The sequence below is a fragment of the Uloborus diversus genome, chromosome 9, assembly GCF_026930045.1.
Source record: "Uloborus diversus isolate 005 chromosome 9, Udiv.v.3.1, whole genome shotgun sequence".
Classification (NCBI taxonomy): domain Eukaryota; kingdom Metazoa; phylum Arthropoda; class Arachnida; order Araneae; family Uloboridae; genus Uloborus; species Uloborus diversus.
The window spans coordinates 25,374,328-25,398,129 of NC_072739.1; the positions used below are offsets into that span (position 1 = coordinate 25,374,328).

Below are 23,802 nucleotides of genomic sequence, written 5' to 3' on the forward strand. Positions count from 1 at the left end.
TTAATCATCGCAGATGACTTTGTACTTTTCTGAATCAGTTTTTTGTCCTGAATTCAAAAATGTAAATAGTTTTTCTGTAGCACATATAGTTTTCGCGTAGCAGCATCATTTTTAATGGTGCTGCTCCGCGAAAACCATAGCTTATAAGGTATAGAAAATACATGGGCGACATTAAGAAAACAGTATTACACATATGACAAAAAATGCTAGACCTTACAAAACAGTTTTTATTGAACCATACATTTCACATGAAAACCGGAAACCAAAATATGAGCAAAAATTAAAAGTGCTTGACATTAGACTGGCGGTGATATGATGTTTCTGGGTTGTCCCTGTATAACATCCAACAGTAATCTGCCATCATTGATTCATTCCAAAAACCCTGGTAGCGGTGTTCCATTAATTTTATGTCCTGGTGAAACCGCTCGCCTTGTTCATCGCTAACGTCCCCAAGATTTGGAGGGAAGAAATCTAAATGTGAATGCAAAAAGTGCATTTTCAGAGACATGCGACATCCAAGAGACTGGTATGTATTTAGTAGTTTTTCAACACCTTCAACATATTCTTGAGATTTATTTTTTCCTAAGAAGTTTTTACAGATCCACTTGAAGCTTTTCCAAGATCTCAATTCCTTATCATGTAGAGTCCCTTCAAACACATCATCTCTCATAAGCTCTCTGATCTGAGGACCAACAAATACCCCTTCCTTCAGTTTTGCTGGTGAAATGCTGGAGAATTTTTGTGAAATGTACTGGAATCCTTGCGAATTTGTCTTTGCCATGGCTTTCACAAAGTTTTTAATCAATCCCAACTTGATATGTAGTGGAGGAAGAAAGATTTTGTTTGGATTAACTAAAGGATTGTGCTGAACATTGTCTCTACCTACAGTATACATGTTTCTCTGTCCCCAATCACGACGAACATAATGCTGTTCTGTATTTCTACTGTCCCATAAACACAAGAAGCAACAATATTTTGTGAAACCTCCTTGCATTCCCATTAGCAGACCAATCACTTTCAAATCTCCACAGATATTCCATTGATGATGCTTATATTGTATAGCATCCAAAACAACTGACATATTTTCATAACTTTCCTTTAGATGACACGAGTGAGCAATAGGGATTGATGGTTTCATATTTCCATTGTGAAGCAACACTGCTTTCAAACTTCTCTGGGAGGAGTCAATAAACAATCGCCAATCTGCAACAAAATATTCTTGATTCAGTTCTTCAAAGAGGCCATTGACATTGTTACAGTACACCATTGGTCCATCAACTGTGAAAAATTGTGCTAAAGTGTCACTTCTATTTCGGTAATAACACACTTTGACATCGTCGTACAGAAGATTTTTCTGTTTCAACCTAGATGCAAGAAGTTCAGATTTATCTTTTGACAATGAAAGATCTCTGATGAGATCATTTAATTCATGTTGAGTAAAGCGTTCTGGCTGCTCTGCTACTCCATCAGGTACATACTCATCATCAATTGAGGTATCCATGTCTCTGCCTGTAGCATCAGATCCACAGTCTTCATATTCGACTTCAATTTCTTCCAATCGAGACACTGGGGGTACAGGAACTGGCAAGGTATCATCATGTGAAACTGGCCTAATTGCAGATTCCAGTTCTGGGTAATTAATCTTTTGTTTGTTCTTTGCAGAAAAGCCCTTCAGTTTCACAAAACAAAAGTAGCAGTCATCACTATGATTCTTGGGTTCTCTCCAAATCATGGGAACAGCAAATGGCATAGCCACTTTCCTCATATTCAACCAGTCGCGAAGACCATTTGAACAACTTGAGCATATCACATGAGGGGCCCAGCTTTTGTCTTGATCACCAAGTGGACACTTAAAGTACAACTGGTACATCGTTTTAATATCATGAGTGATTGAACGTACTTGGCCTTTTGGTGTAAAAGAACCACACACATAACAGAACCTGTTGGGATGATTGATACACTTTCGGGGCATTTTTATCATTTAAATCAGATCAAACAGTAGAGTACGCTCTGTTCAATGGTGATGGCAAAGTCACTAACACCTATACTGATATTGTCCCTGTAAGAAATTTCAGAATTAAGTAAGACAAGCAAAGAAATGGGAATAACATAAAAACACTTTTACATTGAAAATGCAGAAATAACGTAATCACTAAAATGCTTATATCTCAGAAACTTTATGTGATAGAGCAAAACTAAGCACATATTTGGAATCAGGACGTCAAAATACATAAAACTGACATATTACCTTTCCTGATGATTTTTGTGTGTCGACCTGTGTATTTAATGTTGCACTATCATTCACTAAATTTTCATCAACTTTATGACAAGGTGAATCGTGGAAATTTATTTCAGTCGGAGACTTTCCTTTAATTTCTGATGGTTTCAGAAATTTTAAGAAAAGTTCTTCGAACTGGTCAAGCACAAGTCCTCTAAGTCTATGCATTTGTAGTGGCTTTTTCAAATATATAAGTATAATGTTTAAGAGGAACAAACAGTATGCCTTGTTCAAATCGATGACAAAAACATGAAAAATTTTTCTTCTCTGGTCAATGTTGCAATTAATCTGGCCTTGCTTTTTTTGGGGGGGGGGGGGGGGCAAAACCTCCAAAAACACATTTTTTTCTTTTTGTTTTTTGTTGGAATATGTTTTATCTCTCTTACTTTTCAATGATACACTTGGTTCCTTCATTATTACTTTTTCATCTTTCTTCAACAAAACTTTTTTTTCAGTCTGTTTTTTTCTCAGATTTTGGGTATTTTGTAAATTGACATGGATGTGGACAAACTACAAGAGTTTGAATTCACTATTTCTATAAAAAAGCTTGTCTGCAGTTCAAACTGGTTCATAGCACGAATTAAACTTTGTCCAAGTGAAAGCCACATGTGCACACGTGCTTTAATATCTTCCGAGTGTCCTTGTTAAATAATTCCTGAAAATGCTGAAGTCCTTCTTTACGGTAAGCAATTCTGTTGGGGAATGTGTCTTTACTTTAAGTTCATAGAACTAAGTAAAAGGTTTACGGAACTCCAACATCAAAAAGCCGTGCAGTCTGCCAATAAGAAATAAAACATACTCAAAATAATTTAAATAACATTTATTCAAAAATGTCACAGTAAACAACAAGAAAAATGTTTTGTTAAATACCAAAATTTATTTAGATTGTAAACCCACCCAATTATCAGAGAAATTTCAAAGTTAAATTGCTAAACAAACAAATTTAGAAAACATGAAATATTTTAGAAAAATTGTAAAATGTCATCTTCCTGCGCTAAATGCGCATGTTTACATTGCTGAAGAATTTTGAGCAAAGCGTAACAGAATTGTAGATTCATCAAACTGTTCCATCATTCACTGGCCGATAGGCTTGCTTGGTTCAAGAAGAACTTTTTCATATACCGGAACACCAACTTGTGCACACACTGGAATACGACCGGAAACTTCTGGAAATTTAGTTGCAACATCCAGGAAATCCAATCAGGAAGGTCACTCTGTAGGACATCGATGATTTCAAACTGAAGACAGTTCCATTCTACCATAAGAGCACCGGTAAGTCAATCCAGGTATAGGCCAAGTTTAAGAATTAGGCCTAGTTGCAATGAGCTACATCTTTTGGTAATCTACCACAAACACCTTCAGCAATGGTGACATTCCACTCCACACAAAGGAGTAATTTAAAACATTTTAAACAACAATTAACACTGAGTAAAACTTATTTCAAGCCCTGCTTGAATTCAAAAACGTTGCTTCAACAACGGCTCGAGCACACCGCAACTTCCATCAACGACAACCAAGCACGGTTGCCAAACCGTTAACGATCAATCCCTGATTGGTCAACAAAAGTGGCAAGATGCCAATGGGGAGTAAACACAAGTAATCAAGCAAAAACTGAAAATATTTCTAACGATCTATTTATACGTTCCATGACCGCGATACGTCATCCCATGACACACCTTACTTTGCATTGGAGATATACATCTCAACTATTCCTGATTGAGTGATTTAACAATCTTTCTCTTCGTTCTTTCGGCTCAAAGTAGCCAAAAACATCTCAACCATCGGGTGTTACGTCATAGGATGATTCGGACGTTGTACGATCATGCCCGAATCAATTTCAGTTATCCGCCGCTGGGACACGGGATGCGGAGTGGCAAAAACATATCGGAGGTAAGTTTCAAAAAATACTTTAACATTTGTAATTAAATTAAAAGCGCTCCAAGATACTGAATAAAGGCTTTTAAGCCCAACATGTTCCCCCCTCTTGGAAACCTTTTATTAATTACATACATGAAACAATTTAAATACTATATACAATATAAATATACACATGAGCTTACAATTGGAAAAATTTTAACTTTTACATTCCACCCCCCAATTAAAAATAATTCTGCATAAGGAGTTTAGACTATATTTAGATAATGGCTTCGTGAAAATGTCAGCTATGTTTACATTGGTCCTAACATATTCAATAGAAAACAATTTTTGTTCAATTAAATTTCTCAGAAAATGATATCTGACATCTATGTGTTTAGTTCTCGAGTTTTCAATTGGGGATTTCGAAAAATTAATAGTTGCAATGTTATCACAAAAAATTAGTTTCTTCGAGTTGAAAACCTTCAATTCCTAAGCTGTTGATCTCATCAATTATTCTTTTCAACCAGACTATTTCTTTAGCCGTTTCTCCCAATGAAATATATTCGGCTTCCATTGTTGATAGTGAGACACATTTGTGTTTAAAGGTTCTCCAACTTATCGGAACTTTATCAATGCAAACTATTGAACCCCCCATTGATACTCTATCCTCACGATTTGCAGCATAATCAGAATCTGAAAAACCTCTAATTCTGATACTGTTAATAGCACTTAAATTAAATTTATAGTTACAGGTGTATTTCAAATAGCCTAATAGTCTTAAAAGAAAATCCCAATGTTTCTTACCGGGATTAGCCTGGAATTGTGAAAATATATTAACTGCATATGAAATGTCAGGACGAGTTTTTCCGGCAATGTATGCCAAGCACCCTAGCAAATTCCGGTACGGGAGTTTCTCCATCTCTTTGATTTCGTACTCGGTCTTAGGACAATCATCCTTGGACAAAACCGTACCTCTTGAAATTGGAAGGGTAGATAGAGGCACATTATACTCAGAAAAAAGGTTTAAAATTTTGGAAATATAAGAAATCTGGTGAATAAAAATTTTACCATCATTCTCGATAAATTCAATTCCCAACAATTTTCTTGTTTTCCCCAGTTCTTTAATATCATATACAGTTTTAATTTCATCAATTACATTTTTAACTAAATTTTTATTCTTGGCAAATATCAAAATATCATCCACATATATTAACAGGAAAACTTCACTGTTCCTCACGTAAACACAATTACATCCTATTATTCTTTTAAATTGGAACCGCCGGAGAACGCTATCAATTTCATGAAACCAATTTCTCCCGGACTGGTGTAGTCCATATAAGGATTTCTTAAGTTTACATACATAGTTAGGATGAATTTCACTTATGAAGCCTTCTGGCTGCCTCATAAAAATATTTTCTTCCAGGTCAGCATATAAATATGCATTCTTTATATCAATTTGAAAATGACACCATTTTAATAAAGATACAAAAATTGTGAAAAATAGTCTTACTAAAGAAAATTCCACTACCGGGCTGAAGACCTCAGAATAGGACTCGCCAGGGATCTGGCGATTTCCACCTGCAACAAGTCTTGCCTTATATCTTACAATCTCGTCACAATCATTTTTCTTCAAATCATACACCCACCGGTTTCCCAGAATGGGCTGATTCTCAGGTGGAGGTACAAGTTCCCACACACCTCTCTGTTTGATGACTTCTAGTTCATCTTCCATAGCAAGTCTCCAGTTCTTCAGCTCGGGGGTGGATAAACATTGTTTATAGGAATTGGGAATTAATACTTCAACCAAACTAGCCTCAGGGACTTCTTCCTCACTTTCATCAGAAGTAACAATTTAACTTCCTGGGGTTGATCCCCATTAGAAACTTCCCCACTTACAGGATTTTTGGAAGAAAAGTCAAAAAATTTGGGGTCATATTCTATTTTGTGATCATCACAATATTTTAGTACTTCCTTTGGGGATCTTAATCTAACTTTCTTATTCCCCGCGATAGTGTAATAAATAGATATCTTTTTTCCCCCCGTTTTTCTCTTCTTCACTTTCCTAATCCATTTAACCTTATTACAAGGAGTTCCCTGAGTACTTTCTTTAATTCTTTGATCCAACTGTATTTCACTTAAAGGTTTGATAAAGTTAAAATTTCTTTCTGCTTTGGATCTAAGGTAGGTGCGGGTAATAAGGCCTACCTAAGGGAGATTTGGAATAAAATGGAAAGAAAAGGATCCGAATCAGCAAATTGCAAATTTAATTAAAGTACCATTCAATTACTACACGAAAATAACAAAAAATGGCCTTTCTTGCCGAAAACAAACATAAAATTAATTATTTAAAAAAACCTTGCAATTAGGCCTTATTATACTACGGTAGGGTAATAAGGCCTAATATTTTAACACTCGTAAATAGTCAAAATAAGCTATTAATATTGGTAATTGAGATCATTTGTAACATCCTTAAGCATTACTCATGCTGAAAATCTTCAAAAAAAAAAAAAATAACAGCCGTCAGGGCACTCAAAAATATCTTTGTCATCGGCTGTCAAACCGACGCATTGCTCATGATACCACCTGTTGCATTTTGAACAGGGTCTCATGTCAATCATTTTATCCTCCTCACAAGCGTGACAGTACCAACTAGCATCGTTTTTTTTTGGTATTTTTTTTATCGTCTTTCTTTGAGGGTTGACGTCATTTTTTGCTTTTTTCTCTTTTCTATATTCATCAAACAGTTCTTTGGTGACTTTAATTCCTCGATAATTAATAGATTTTCTTCTTAAAATTGATGTTTTTTCAGTATTTTTCACTGGAGTACGCATAAGCTCCTGAAATGCCTTTTTTTTTAGTGGAGCTAGTAGTACATTGTCCTCTTCATCGTCCGAACTAGAACCGTAAACCATGCCGTACGTCGCTCCAGGAGGTTTGTTTGGGGTACTGTTAATTATTTCATCTTGTGCTGTCGATGTGGAAGGCCTTGGGGTTATTGGCGTGAGGGAGGTGCGAGGTTGCGAATTTTTTTCTTGAAATTTGTCAGCTTCGGGAGCTGGAATTTCTGTTAATACAGACGGAGCAAAAGCTGTTTCTGAAATAGCCTGTGGATTCAATGGATACAAACCAGTGGCTTTAAAGCCGCTTGTAATGTTACTATGTGTCATGCATTTAGACCAGACATTTGAAAGAATAACATTAAACCGTGCCTTGTTGAGCTTTTTGTCTGGGTTTTGTTCCATAAATGATAAAACTTCTGCATCCCAGTGGTGTTCAAATGATCGATAGACGGCTTTATCAAGGGGTTGGAGTTCATGAGTGGTGTTCGAATGTAAACAGTATAATGATATATCGAGAGAATCGGCGACTTCAACGATTGTTAAGTCTAGGTGACAAACCGCTCCATCAAATATTAAAAGGGACTTTCCTGCACTTTTAAATCTAGATAGGTGTTTTAGAAATTCTGTAAAAAGTTCATTAGTCATGTAACCCTTTGTAGATTTTTCTACCAAAGAACCCGGTGGCAAATTATCATATAATTCTGCCTTCAACCGTTTGCCTTTAAATATTATCATTGGTGGTATAGCAGTACCAACTGCATTTACACATCCAGCTATTGTGACACTTTCGGCGTGTTCCGAAGACTGTAAATGCACTCTTTTAGTCCCCTTCTTTGCCAAAACAGTCTGCTGGTGGTGAACTGTGAGACGGCAGCCTTTCTCATCCATGTTGTATATTCTTTCAGGATGACTTCTCAAGTCCAGATTATCATAAATTTCATTCAGTCTGTTTAAGTGATCATTAACGATAAATTTGTTAAGCTTTTGAGCTCTGGCCGGGTTCATAAATTGAGCTTTTCATCTAGATATTTCCGGGTGTCTTTTCATAAATGCTTTAAACCAATCTTTACCAGCAACTTTAGCAAGTTTATTAAAATTATGCTTTATGTTATTAAGCTCACAAAATTTATAAACCAAGCGTCGGAGAATACGTGGTGTCACAGGCAACCCTACTTCAGCAAACCTCAAAATTCTGATGACAAGATCAGCTTCCTGGTCATCACTGAGAATAGATTTTCTACCAAGTGTTTTTTTCAAACTTCCGGTCTGGAGATGGTTTCTAATGGTTCTCCTGGGAACATTATACCTCACAGCTGCTTTATATGAGCTCAGCATACCTCTTCTTACTGCTTGGACAGCCGACACTAAGTCATTATCAGACCACAGTGCTCGTTTGGGGGGCATTGTGGTGTAGGCACTAAAATAAGAATGAACCAAGTAGTAAACAGCCGCAATTACTAATAAACACTCATACCATGTTGAGAAAGGTTCAAAATAAGATGCACAGCTGAAAAACTACGTTACAAAAAAAAGGAGTATAATAAGGCCTACGGTCAACTTTCGTAGGCCTTATTAGCCGCTGACGTCGAATTTAAAAAAATACAAAAAAGTACAATAATTCGATCATATTATTTCCCTCAGACATGAAATATCGATAGAAGCATTCACGACAGATAACTGTAGCGCAAAACTATGCATAAAAGTATGATATTACAAAAATTACTTACATTTCAATCTGACGATTTTTTATTATTCGTGTCTTACAAGCGTTCCGTGAAAATGAATCTGGGCTCGCTGGTCAAAACAACTGAGCATGGCGTTGCGACCAGTTTGAGGTGCCATCTGGGAGTGTAAACTATCTACGATAGCGTTTTTGAGCGGCCACAACCATTTTAAATTATATTTTCGCTGTTTAGGCCTTATTACCCGACAGGCCTTAATACCCACACCTACCTTATTAAACGATTCCCCCCATTTGACATTCTCAATAAAGTTAACATTCATGGTTTCTGTTATTGTTCTGGTGTTAGGATCCCAAATCCGGTATCCTCGGGTCCGAATGGCATATCCTACCATTATCCCCATTTTAGCTCTCATATCCAATTTCCTTAATTTGGACTTTGGCAATCCTATGTAGGCTAAACAGCCAAATACTTTTAAATGTCTAACAGAAGGCTTATTCCCACAAAAAAGCTCAAAAGGGTTTTTTTTTCATTTCCGACTACGGTCCTGTTTCTTACGTAGCACATAGCTGCTTCTGCCCAAAATTCCTCTCCTAGCCCGGAATCTCTTAACATTGCTCTAACACCATTCATAATCGTGAGATTATACCTCTCTACAACGCCATTTTGCTGAGGCGCATAAGTGTTAGTCCTCTCAATTTTTATTCCTTGGCTAGTGAGATAACTTTCAAATTTATCATTAACGAATTCTCTCCCGTTGTCGGAACGAACAGCTTTAATTTTTCTATCAAGAAACCTCTCATTTCTTTTCTGAAAATTCAAAAAAACATTGAATGCCTTGTCTTTACTCTTTAAGAAAAATACGAAAGATTTACGAGAAAAATCATCAATTAAACAATAAATGTATCTTTCCCCCCCTAAGGATTCAGTCTGAAAAGGACCAGCCAGATCCATGTGAATTGATCAAGAGGAACTTGTGACCGACGCTCAGGAACAGACCTAAAAGAGCATTTTCTCTTTTTACCCAATTTACAAGGTTCACATTCAAATCTGGGCCCCCTTTTAATTTCAAGACCTTGGGTGGCTCCTAACTTACTTGTTAAATTAATAGTGTCCATATTTGTATGAACAAAACGTTTGTGCCACAGCTCCATATCTACATTCACAGCATTGGCCCTTTCAAAGTGATTCTTAATAGTAGGGGTATCAACATAATTGGTATTTTCACAATTTACATAAAAATTTGGTTTGACATAATAAAGTTTATTAATTAAGACCGCAGTAAACAATTTAACATTTTCTTTATTAAAGACACAAATTTTACCCGGATACCATCTTATTTTAAAACCTTGTCGGTCAATACATGATCCGGAAAGTAAATTGCGGCGCAATGTTGGAGCATAGAATACATTATTTAAAGTTATTGTTATCAGCTTCCTGTCTGACTCTATTTTGAAAATTACCCTACCTATTCCTTCTACTTTACTTTTAATATTTCCAACTGCCACCTCCATTTGGGTATTTTGAACAGGCTTTAATTCTGTGAACGAACTTTTGTCCCGGTAAAAATGTACCGTACTTCCTGAATAAAAAAACCAGGAATTTTCACATTTTGGAATAGTAGAGTTAGCCGAGATTTCGTCAGATTCTTCCACTGAACAAAACATGCCAGCAGCTTGAGCGTCTGATTTAGATTTATTATTTACATTTTTATTTTGACTATCTTTATTCCTTCTCCAACACCGCGAGGCAATATGACCCTTTTTCTTACAATAATGACAAATTTTGTTTTTAAAAAAAGGTTTACTCCTTTCAATTTGCCACTCCGTGTCTGTTAGGTTTTGAAAAAACATTCATTGCCGAATTTGGTGTATCAGGTTCTTTAGTCAAATATTTGATTCTACCCTCTTCGGCTAATAACTCATCTTTTACTTTTGAGAAGGTAAACAATAAACATGCTCTCATCCCATCGGTAAATAGCCTGGACAATACTGTCAAAGTTGGAGGGCAGATACCGAATCAATTGAAAAGTCCGAATCTTTTCTTCCATGACATAACCATTATCAACAAGTTGTTTATGGATTCCCCCCAACCTGGCAGCGAATAACCCAATTGATTCGTTTTCATTTAGTTTACATGAAAAGTAGGACTCCCATAATGTCGCCATCCTGGCCAGAGATGGGGGTTCAAAATTACCTTTCAGTATATTCCAAGCTTCGCTTGGGTCTTCTATATCATCTATCAATCTTTTTATGTCGCCTTCTAAGTTTAAATAGAGGTTGGCTATACAGGGTCGAAAAAAGGTGACGTTTTCAAAATCATCTGAACACCCCCTATATTTGTTCTACTCATCACCCTGATTATTTTGGTGTATTACATGTCATGGTGCAGGCCGATTTCAGATGGTGCAGGCCGATTTAGTAGTAGTAACGTAAATCTTCTATTTTTAAAGCATGATATTGATACTTAGTATTTTGTGTTTTCGGCCATAACTGAACCAATTTTTGAGCTAGGATTATGATTTTGGTGTCTTTGCATATGTTTTCATGGCCAATGAATTCAATAAAATTATAATGTAAAAGTTCTAAACATATTTTAATATCAAAATTTGCGATTACACAATTTACTTTACATATTTATTTCTTAAGAAAAACTTTGAATAGACTGTCAATAACATGGCAGTTATCCAAAATAAAAGAAGAATTACGACTGCATACCTCCCATGAGCCTATTACATTGCATGGGATAATTTGCTCAATCACTACATTTAGAACTTCTGCTTTCTGTGGATACCGCAATCTCAAATGGTGGCTCTCACCCTGTTTTGGCCAACGTTCTAAATGTTCAATCCTGTACTTATTGATTTGTTCTTCAACAATATGTTCTAAACAAATTCCCACATACCACTCCCTGTTGCCATTTTTGTTATCCCAAATTACAATACAAGGCTCATTAATAATAATATTAACTGAAGCGTCAGGAACAATAGCTGTGATTTCACTGGTAGAACTATCATTTGATATAGGTTCAGTTAAAATTCTCAATGTATCTTCTTCAGAATACATGTCAGGAATTTGAGAAATGTCATTTTCTTCATCATTTGTCAGTAATATTGTCAAATTCATTTTCAAATTTGCAACTTCCATTTGATTCACCCTGTATAAGTAGGGACGGAATTGGAGATCACGAGGCGATGTATGGCGACGAAAGCATAATTCTGTCCTGAGTATGTGTTTTACTCTATTCTTATTTTCAGCATTGGCTTCAAGGCATTGTTCAAGATCTCTTATTGCTGTAAATGGACCATTCCATGATTTACATTTTTGAAGAAGGATATTTCCTGCTTCAACATACTTTTGAGCACTCTCTACACATTTCTGAAGTTTATCCGCCCGCATCTTGTTTTGTTCTTGAACCCATTTCTGCTCTTGTTCATCTAAAATTCGAGCAATATTTTTTGTTGTTTTAGATATAGATTGATTGGCAGATTTGAATAGAGTCATATCATCTCGAATTCCCTTCCCTGTAAATTTGTAATTAGAACATGCAGCTGAACGAGCTGCTAATTTGTCGAATTTCGCTAAATCTTTTTCACATTCCAAATTATTTGTTGGCAATCCAACAAGTAATGCTTCGTCCAATTTGTGAAGCCTAGTTGCTCTTTCATTATCACCAGTGATTACAGAAAATCCATACTCCTTACCACGTTGAACAGCAAGATCTTTACTGGCTTGCATGCAAAATTTATTTAAGAGAAGCGACTCGATTGGTGAACAATTTTGATCAGGCTCAAATGAGTATTTTACTTCATACTTGTTCAGAGTGTTCAAGGAATTAGACATCAAATCTGTGTGCAACTTTGGTAGAATATCTAATAAATCTTTTTGCGAAACCTGCTCAACCATATTTAGGAATGGCATAGTAACCTTATAAGTGAAAATTGAAAGGGCTTTCAAACCGGACAAAATGAAATCGCAGTCAAGATACATTTGACATGCCTGTACTAGTTGGTTGTTACACTTAGTTTCATGTAAAAGTGACTTATACTCATCCATATGGAAAATAATGCAAGCTGCTGTATACCCTAACAAGCCAAAACGACGTTCTTTAAATTGAGAGTGTTTCTTTTTCTTTCCAGCATCTATAACATGCTTCTCAAATGACTCCCATAAAGAAGACTTGTGACCATCATTTGATACAAGCTTTGTAAGAGCTTCCAGAGCCACCTGCACAATGCATTTCGTCGGTGACAAAAATGACTTTATATTTGGCATCCTTGCTATTATTTTTTCACGCAAAGCCAGTTTTTTTTCACAGTCTTTTAGCACAGTTATATTTCCTCGGTCAAATACTTCACATGTGTGGGAAACACAAAGCAGATGTAGTGGTATATGTGCAGATAAAAGAGTCATAGCTACGGACTCTTCAATATGTAGATTTTTAGAAGCAGAATCAGTCATCAAAGCTGAGATTTTTTCCCACAAAGTGTTTGATGTTGTATTACCTGCTACAGCCAAACGACTGAATTCTTCTACCAACAATTTTGATATATTTTCACGGTTTTCAACTGCTAAAGACAATGGTCTCAAGCGAAAAGTTCTTCCTTCTTTTAGCCTAACAACAATGGATGTCCATTCTCCACGGATTCGTCTCCTTGTAGTGGAATCATAATGAACTGTTATATTGTCGCTTCGCTCAGTGTCAAGAATAGCAAGAGCACAGTTTCGTTCCTCTTCAATTGCTAGTAAGTGTTTCACTCGCTCAATGACACGTGATGAAGGTATGACATTTTTGTATAATTCATAATCATCTGCCATTCTTGGCTTTTTTATTCGCTTCGGTGTTTCAGCTACATAATTAGGAACATCTTCAACTGTTAAGTAATAGCACTCATCTGTTAGAGATTCAAGTATTGCTTTGAAAGCTTTGCGGGATTGTTCAATAGTAATCCCTGCTTTGCTACTACATACTGCGAGAGACATTTTAATTTTAGGATTTACATTTCTAATTTTTCGTAATGGTGGTATTATTTCGTTCCATGTTTCAGAACTTTCAGTCTGTGTTGAAGTGTCTATTAATGTCTTGGTAAAACGGACCAATCCTGATCTGTTCTGAGCTTGAACTAGAGCTAAATCAAACTGAGAAGTACTGCAAGCTGGCTGTTCATTTGCTATGTCTGTGTTGTCTTCTATTTCTAACTCAGATGTTTCATCCTGTAACCTAATACGTTCTTCATATTCAATATCAATTTGGTCACTAAGATGTCCTTGACATAGAGCCTTTTGATCAAAGTAGAATGCCTTCTCATCAGAATCAAATTTATTTGGATCTAAAGCAATGTAAAAACAATAATTATAATTTATATACCATACCAACCAAGAAAAAAAACAATAGCAATAAAATAATAAATTAAATATAATTATTTACCTGATGTTGGCTTTAGAAGGTCCAATAAGTCACTTGCATGGTTGGCACGCCAATTTCTTACGTTAGCTCTGCGATTTCCTCGTTTTTTTTGCACATTTGTCCGAAATAACTTTAGATGTTGATTAATCTTCTTTTTTATAGTAGTTAAGCAAATTACATGTTCCTTTGTAAAAGCTTTGTGCCACAATATTTCCAATTCAACAGCAAAAGTATGAACTGCTAAATTTTGCTTGGAACTTCCATACGATGGAGCACAACTAGTAATGGCCAACACACATTCACTAATAAGAGGAAGTTTGTCCATGAAAACAAATCTCAACTCCTTGCCACTCATGATTTTGGTTAATAAAAGTGCACAGATTTGTTCTGCTTGCTTTTAAACATGAAAAATTTAAATTCAAAAAAGAATTAAGGAAAACATAAAAAGTTTACTGGTCATTTTAACATTAACAAACATGCATGTGGAGATGTTTACATTTTTCCATGGGTGAGGTTACAGTTAAAAACAGGGTTAGTCATAATTGTAAAAATTAAGACCTAAAAGAATATAGGTGGCGCTATGAAAAATTGTTATAATAATTTCATTTAGGCTTTAAATAAAAAAAATGTAAACATCTCTACATGCATGATTGTTAAAGTGATCAGGATACTTTTTACGCTTTTCCTAATTAATAATATTAATTAAATTTGTGCATATGGTGACATTTTAGGCAGAGATTAACAGTTAACATTGTAATTGCATTTATTATTTATTAAAGGTGCTCAGGAGTGAAGTCTTAAGCTTAATTCTTCTATTGTTATGTTAATCAATGGGAAATCGTAGTGTCGCCTTTAATTATTCTTTTTTTTTTTTAATTATAAAGAAGAATTAGGTTTAAGATTTCACTCCTGATGCCTCTTAATTATGAAAACATATGTAGAGACATCAAAATCATTGTCTTAGCTGAAAAATTGATAAAGTTATGGCCTAAAACATATAAATTATTGCCGCAATACAAAAAATGACAGTTTTCTTCACTAAATTGGCCTGCACCATCTGAAATTCCAACCAAACATGACATGTAATACACCAAAGTAATCAGGGTGATGAGTAGAACAAATATAGGGGGTGTTCAGATGATTTTGAAATATGTCATTTTTATAGCCAACCACTAGTTTAAATAAATTATTGCCAAAGCTTGACCACATCTCTTCCGGTCAAGTGCAGCAATGTTTTCCCCCTCTAATTTCTTTTGGGTTACTTCCCATAGGTCTCTTTCAATAAGGACCATCTTAATATCTCTGGACCAGGTAGCGCAATTATGGGATCCCAACTTTTCTATATTTCTATAATCTTTATCCATTATCAAAAAAATTTTTTTTTTCCCACGGGCAGACCAAACCACGCTCTGCTACCACTTGTTGGGGAATGTGTCTTTACCTTAAGTTCATAGAACTAAGTAAAAGGTTTACAGAACCCCAACATCAAAAAGCCGTGCAGTCTGCCAATAAGAAATAAAACATACTCAAAATAATTTAAATAAATAACATTTATTCAAAAATATCACAGTATACAACAGGAAAAATGTTTTGTTAAATACCAAAATTAATTTAGATTGTAAACCCCCCCCCCCCCCCCCCCCATTATCACAGAAATTTCAAAGTTAAATTGTTAAACAAACATATTTAGAAAAACGCAAAATATTTTAGAAAAATTGTAAAATGTCACCTTCCTGCGCTAAATGCGCATGTTTACATTGCTGAAGAATTTTGAGCAAAGCGTAACAAAATTGTAGATTCATCAAACTGTTCCATCATTCACCGGCCGATAGGCTTGCTTGGTTCGAGAAGAACTTTTTCATATACCGCCGATGGGCGAAACACGTGATTGACTTGTTGGGTGTTTAGTCACTTTGGGATTTCTCACGCTCTCAGGGTTTACGCACGCCGGTCTTTTAACAACATTTAAAATAGGAATGTATTTCTAGGATAGTTTGAGTGAACAAGTAAGTTTTAAACAATTTAAATACATTCTATCTTTTTACGAAATTGCTCCAAGAACAAAAAATATAGGCTTATGCCAACAGAACACTTTGAGAAGAACCCCACTTTATTCCAGCAAGACGTTTCAATATGCAAAGGCGGTCCACCACTCTGTCAGTCACTTGTTCAATGTACTTATTCCAAATTAGTCTGGTATCAAGAGTTATGCCTAGGTAGGTAGCACAATCAGTCCGAGTTAATGCACTTTTTTTGTACACCAGGTCAACAAAAGGAGGGTCGAAGTAGTAGTTTATTTTCCCAATCAAACGAAAAACTTCTACTGCCTACTGTATAAGCAACCATTTGTACTGTCTTCAATTCAAACCAATCACACACGGCTGCTGTGCGTCAGACACGCCTATTCTGTGACATCAGGATGCAGCGTACGAGACATGATGCCTGAACATCGCAGTTGGTGTTAGGCGGTGGATTTTTTTTTTTTTTTTTGTGATTTCACTTTTCGGAATAAAATGCGTAAAATCATGATATCAAGATCCATAATCAGTAAATTTAAGAGATAATCCATAAATTTTGTGGACAATCCGTAAAAGTTGGCAGATATGTGCATGGTATCGTGTGGAGAATGTTAATTAATGATAAGATAGTTTTGAGCCTAATGTAAAATTAAAAATCGATATCCTCCCATGAAAACTTTTGAGGCCCTTGACTTCCATAAATAGATTTCACTAAGGAAATTGTTCACAAAAAGCTATATCTTCTATATTCAGGTCAAAACTTTCTATTATTGAAGAATATTCTTCAACAACACATTGAATTTCCTCTTTCCCAAAACCAGGGTTAAGGTCTTTGAGGCTCTGTTAAAGATAAAATAGCAAATGCTCATCAGCATTGGGAAATCTGAATTGCAGTTGTACGACAACTTCGTCCATTAGATTTGAAAACCTGTTTGTTTTCGTAAATCCAGAGTTTTTCTTTGAGGTGTGTGCAGGCCCGACGAGAGGCCATGTCAGCCTAGTCAGAAACTAGGGGCTCGGACCTGGGGGGAGGGGCAGCGACACTGACCCCCCCCCAAAAAAAAGAAAGGAAGAAAAGGAGGGAGGGAAGGACTCCAAATAAGAGAAAACATAAAGATTAAGTAAATTTTACTTGTTTGGTGTATTTACTGTTGTGGCATTTAAAATAGTGTTAATTTACTGTTTTCTAGTATGCAGTTTTGATTTTTTCTTCTTTTTTCCCTTTTCTTTTCTTCCTTTTGTTCTTGTCTACCATTTCTTTTCTTTTTTTGGGGGGAGGGGGTGGGAAGGACCCACCTTGGCTCTCTGCGGCCCAGGGCGAGAGTACACTCTGAAACAGTTGGAAGATTAAATTTCTCCACTTTTTTACTAATTCTATCTTCATCTTGTTTCAAATCATTCAAGCAGTCAATGGCTCCTGAGAAACCATTGTAAGCATGGAAAAGAGTTATGTTGCTTTTCTGATGGGTAAGAAAAACTCGGACAATTACTTATACTGCAGCTATCATAAATGTATTTGATTTCAGAGACTTCAGCAATCCTCTCTAGCAAAAGAAGCAGAATCTGTTTTAGAAGATACACTGCAATTTCCAGTTACAACAAAAAAGATTGGTGCATAGTAAAAAAAATCTTGAAAGCTCTACTCAAATGTGGTAGTCACCGAGTTGCACCAACTCATGTGGGTACTAATTCTTTAATTCCTAAAGAATTTGATGTTTCACTCAGCTGAGCAGGACTGCCAGGGCTGTTATGGTAAAACTTAAAAAAGATTAAGACAAAATTCTTCAACTTTGTAAATTTTTTACGGTGTCCTTGAATGCAAGTTCCAGTCTGTGGGCTGTGCGATGTATTTTAATCAGATTTGGCTTTATTTCAAAAAGCTTTTGGCCCACACCTGCTCGACTTCCTTGCATTGGTTTTGCACCATCAGCGGCAAAACACGAAAGCTTTTCAAAAGGCTTTTCCTCACAAAGTACATTTGCACTTACATCTTTAAAGATTAAAAAAAAAAGGGTTTCAGCAGTCACCTTGATTTAAGCAGCATAATCTTCAAAACTTAACTGATAGCTTCCCTTTAAAGCAGTATTTGATATAGAGGTCATTCCACAGTATTCATGTGTTATGTACGCAGGGGTAGAAGTGACCTACTTGTCACATATAGGACATTTTCCACAAAAAATATAGGACACATTATATGAATAATTTTGCTATGAAAAAAGAAATGATACATATCATATATTATTTAGTTATTCTTATCAATGATTTATTTTAAAAGGAACCTCAAACAAAATTATAACTTAAATCTGAAATGACTTTCCTGTAGTTGAAACAATATTTTTCGAAAAAACAGTGTACTGTATAGACTAACTAACTAAACAAAATTTGAACAAAGATTAATTTTTATTTTTTCTTTCCTACTCATGACCCAAGTACTAATTCCACTGTTCTTTGATCTTATGTCTAAACTGAACCCTTTACCACTTGTATTAAGAACAAAACAGAGCTTGAGAAGGATCCTTCTGACGTTTTTCAGAGTTTTCTTTATGCTAGAATGTTTTAGCATGCAGCATCAATTGCGAAAATCCACTATTGCTTATGGGCACTGAACAGTAGCAAAAATCGGTAAAATCATCTTTTCCCTTAGTGCACCACGCACCAAAATTTGTACAATTAATCTCCTCCTGGTTCAACCACTGCACAGGAAATTTTGTTAAGTGATTTGATTTTGTCATAAAATTAGACCATTCCAATCAGAAAATGCACTGAATACAAAATATACTAATGAAAACCATGATGGAAAACAAAACAAATGGCTGTTGCCTCCCCCCCCCCCCCCAAACACAAAATTCTAAAACCAACTTCAGATTTATTGTCGTAACTGCACCTACGACGATGTCACATTGCTGTAGCCAATAAGAGAAGATGCCTGTCGCAGGATTTAGTCAGTTGAGTTTTTTAATTTGAAATTCGTTTGGGCACGTACTTTCAGCGAAAAATCCAATGTCGGAAAGTTTATTTACTGTTCCTTTTAAAATATATATAGGGTAAAAAACGGGAATATAGGAAATATAGGACATTTTTGAAAAATATAGGAAGTATAGGATGATTTTGATGCTTTTTTTTTTGAAAATATAGGTAATATAGGACTACTTCGACCCCTGTGTACGGGACATTTCACAGCCAAATTTCGATATGTTTTTACTTTTTTTAGAGTTCAAATAGAAATAAAATGATTTTAAATTATTTTTAATGCATTCTTCATCTCTTCAGCTATATTTTGCTATTAAATTTTTAAGATTTGAGCTGTTTTTTTTTAAATAATTTAGTTTTGTTATGTATGCGGGATATCACAAAAAAATATTTTTTTAGTTCCTCTCTGATCCTGAATTCTTCTCTGAATTTGTAACACATTTAAAAAAATTAATTTAATGACTAGATACAAAAATATTCATTATTTTAATAAACTATGAAATAATTTTTGAAAATTGCTTAATTAATTGTTGAGAGCTAATTACTTACCTGTGGGACCTCTGATTTTAAAACATAGTTTTCCTTAAAAGTAAAGCAAAAATTATTTAAACATTAATTTCTTACATTCTACTTTTGTACGTATTATTGTATTTGTTATTGTACGTAAAAATATTTTTTAAAATTTGTATAATTTTAACATTTTAATAGATTTTTACAAATTATATAAATGTTTTTAAATTTTCCATTTCAAACATTTCTAGGTTGTTGATTGACTTGATTATTCTGATAACAAGTACTATTCAATTATTATATAAATCACTCAAGTCCTAAAACATCAATAATGTTTTCAATTTTTTTTTACATCCGCCAGTGATATGGGAAAATGTCCTCTATTAATTATTGGCTTGAGTGCTTCAGTCTTAGTCAAAAAAAAAAAAAAAAAGTTTCCAATATCTTGTCTTTTTCCAGAATGGTTGGCCATGTAAATTTATTTTTTCCCATTGGTTTCATAAAAGATAAAAAAAGATATTTTTCATCAATATCCTCCACAATGCCTGGCTATTATTGCTCGTCATATATAACTGATATCCAGTCGGATATTTTTATTCCATCACTCAATTGTACTTGTTCTTCAATCTCTGAAAAGCACAAAATCTCAATTTCTTATCTAGATCAGATGCTGATGAAAATCAGAAATAATACCTAAGGCCCAAATCGCTTCCACTTAATGATTTGGCAAAATGAACTCCATTGTATACCTTGGATCAATTTGGCTTTCTCCCATTGTTTCGACAATGCAAATTTAGAAACACACTTCTTTATATGTTCCATGCTGATAGATATATAGTTTGAATATTTTGTGAATCTTTTTTTGCAACTTCAGCAAACTCTTGTGCTGTATTTATTACAAATTGTTTGCGTAACACTCCTAGCCAAACATTTCTTTTTATGTTCGCACCAAGACTATCAACTGCACCTTTGCCATCTGCAGTTCCAAAAAAATTCCAATATGCACTGACTTTATGATAATTTTTGTGAAACATTAAATTTTTAAATTGTATCTATTTCTGAACTGAGTTGCACACTCATCTGACCAGAAATGGATGTGATCTAAGGCTAATGTTATTTTAAGCTCGTCAATTATTGCCAAATGGAAAGCAAACATTACCTCCTTTGTGTGGCTCAAGCATCGGAAATGACTGTCTTGTTTTTGTTATGAACACTAGAAAGTTCTTTAATACATATATATTATTATTTAATAAAAATACATTCTTGATTAAATATAAACTAAAGTTAGGTCATCTTCGTGCCGGTGCATCAACAACATAATCAACAGTATGATATTAACAGTATTGTTGCCAACTTACTCTTGCAAAATACATAACATAATCAACACCATTACGATTAATACATATGTTACAATGACAACATAGTTTTTGTGCATTTGTTGTAAATAATTTGTGTCTCTGCAGTAAACAATGCACATAAATAAAATCACTTGTGTTGAGTTGCAACGGGCAGCCATTATTTCTCCTTGATGTTTCAAAGCATACTTTTCTGCAAAATCTTCATATATAATGATGCTGCCTGCCTTTAAGTTTTCTCTTAAATATTTAAATTCTGCTATTTATTTTTCAGCGGTATATACATGTAAATCAAATGGTATCAATTGGCTCATCCATTCTTCTTCAGCTTGTGCCGTCGCAGACAATTGCATCCTTTTTCATTCTTCCATCTATCTTTCTCCATTGGTAAAATCTAGTCTGTATATTCTCATTAATCTCCCTATCGTCAAGATTGATTACTCGATTTATCCAAGCATCAACTCGGCAAATTCTTTGACAGCAAACAACTGTTTAAATCAAAGCAACAGATTAGTTTCCTTCACTGCCATTTCTGCACGAGTTGGTAATTTTATAGTTTTATGGATTTCAGACTATTCAGACTATCAAGTAGCATAGCTCAATGTTTTCATGATATAAACACATACAAAAATATTTTAAATTTATATTTATTAAATTTTCTAATACTACTTCTATAAATGTATTTTATTTAACAAAAAAAAAATTGCATTTTTTTTTTTTTTTTTTTTTTTGAGTTTATGGACTTTTTAACAAGTTCATAATAAAAATTCAGTAATTTTTTTGAGAATAAAAATAATGGTATTATTTTAATAAAATTTAAAAGTAGAGATTTTAAGCTTTAAAATGGTGTATAACCAGAGCTGCCAACTGCTACGAAAAAATCGTAGTTTCTATGAATTACAGCTATAAACTATGAGGCTATGAAAGCGGGTTCAGAAGTTATGATTTTCTGTTTTTTTAATTTGTAATCCCAAGAACACACACACAAAAAAAAAACATAAACTGCATGAACACTAAACCGTTAAGTAAGAAAATCAAACTTCTACATGTGTGCTAACAGTCTCTGAGCAACAACAACTGCTTTTTGAAAGTTGCATGGTGCAAAGATGGATCGGTTTTTGGATCGCGACGCTAATCCAGTCATTGAATCTTCGGCAAAAAACGGAAAAACTGCCAAAACTTCCGTGAAGAATATTATTTTTTAAAATTCCGTATTAATATTTTCTGTATCATATTTGAAATTTGTTAAGTGTCATTGTTTTTGTTCTTTATATTGTTGACAATTCGTCACTGTGTGTGTGTGTTTAAATCTGCGACAACCCCCCACCTCCCCCAACTGCAAAATGCTGCTACGATTTTGGATTTTTAAAAGTTGGCAGCACAGGCTCTATGTATAACACTTCAGTAGAAGTAAAACTTTTTTTTTTTCAAAGCTCTGAAGTCAAATACTGGGGAATGACCCATAGATAATCGGTTGTTTTTTTATAGAAGTATCTGTAGATTCATTACATATGAAGGAATAACACTTAGCAGCTTCTACATCACTTATCAGTTTTTGTAAACTAGCTTTAACAATAAAGGAAGAACAGTCCTTGCAGGGTTTGTCATTGATGTACATGTCCCCTATGTCCTCTATTTTTCTTCCTATCTAATTTGCAATGCCATTCAAAATCTGTGAATGGTCTTGCATTTTTTGCCAGAGCATGTGCAGTCCTGAATAACATGATCAAGCGATCTTTTTGTTGCTCATGCAACATCAAAAGAGCTTTGCCGGCTTCAGAAGTTCCTGGTGCTTTTTTAGAATTCTCAGCAGCCTCCACTGCCTTTAAATATAGAGCACTGACTTGGTGCAATTTGATGGAATCAATTTTAAAATTGGATTGTCCAGTGGAGAAGATTGAAGTTTCAGGAATTTTTGATTTTTTACACATTGTGCAAAACATTTTATTATTTTCCTCGTTGAACTGAAACCTTTCAAAACTTGTCAGCACATTGTTCCTGAAACACATGTAGTTGTCGTTGGTTTGGTAATTGACACAAGTTTAAGTAAACATAATTTATTAATCAAAAATACATGACCGAAACATTGAACTATAACTTGAACATAATTAATCTAAGTTCATGTAACGCAACATTTCAGTCGTGGAAACGACAGTCTAAAAATGTGTGTTTTTACTGCGTGGTGAGCATGGTCTCTGGAAACAGTTAAGCTCCGTGTCAACCGGAAAACTTTACACACTTCCGTAAATTAAACTGGGCTCGTGCTGCCATCTGTTGAGTGTGGCTACACACATGTGTTCTCTATTATATTTTTTTCTGTATTTGTCTTTTATTGGGTAGAGGTGCTCCAATGCCCAATCGCAACATTTTCTTTATTGGTGAAAATAAAACGTCAATATAAATGAAACAACTCAAAAATAAAACATAACCGCAAAGGAAACAACTAAATCCATTTATAACAACAAAGTGCTTCCGGATATGTCAGCCAAATGCATTCCTCCAGGGTTGCCAAGTGAAAATTTAGGTAAATAGCGAAACCGTTCAGCAAATTTAGCGGAAAAAAATCCAACCCGCATGAAAGCTGCCCTCTCATTTATATAAAGCTAGTATTAAAAGAATTGTAACTGTACAACATTTCAATTAAGGGTACAAATGAGCCCTTGATTGACATGTTTTATATTTGACTATGTATTGTCTATAATGAATAACTGAACATCGGCTAGGCTGATTAAGAATATTTTCTGAGTGATCGAAAATAGACAAAATGGCAAATATTAGCCAGACCTGGCAGCCCTATTTCTCTCTCCTGCTAGCTGAATGCTGCTAGACACTTGCGAAGTTATCACCAGGGGGAGAAAATGCTTGCAGAGGCACGCTGGCAAATTG

General features: G+C 34.8%; 1 protein-coding gene across 1 annotated transcript in view; it reads left to right on the plus strand.

Annotated features, from left to right (window-relative positions):
- LOC129229814 (uncharacterized) overlaps nucleotides 1–23,802 on the plus strand; it is a 49,324-nt gene that overhangs the window by 1,276 nt on the left and 24,246 nt on the right. The gene's annotated exons all lie outside the window — the stretch shown is intronic.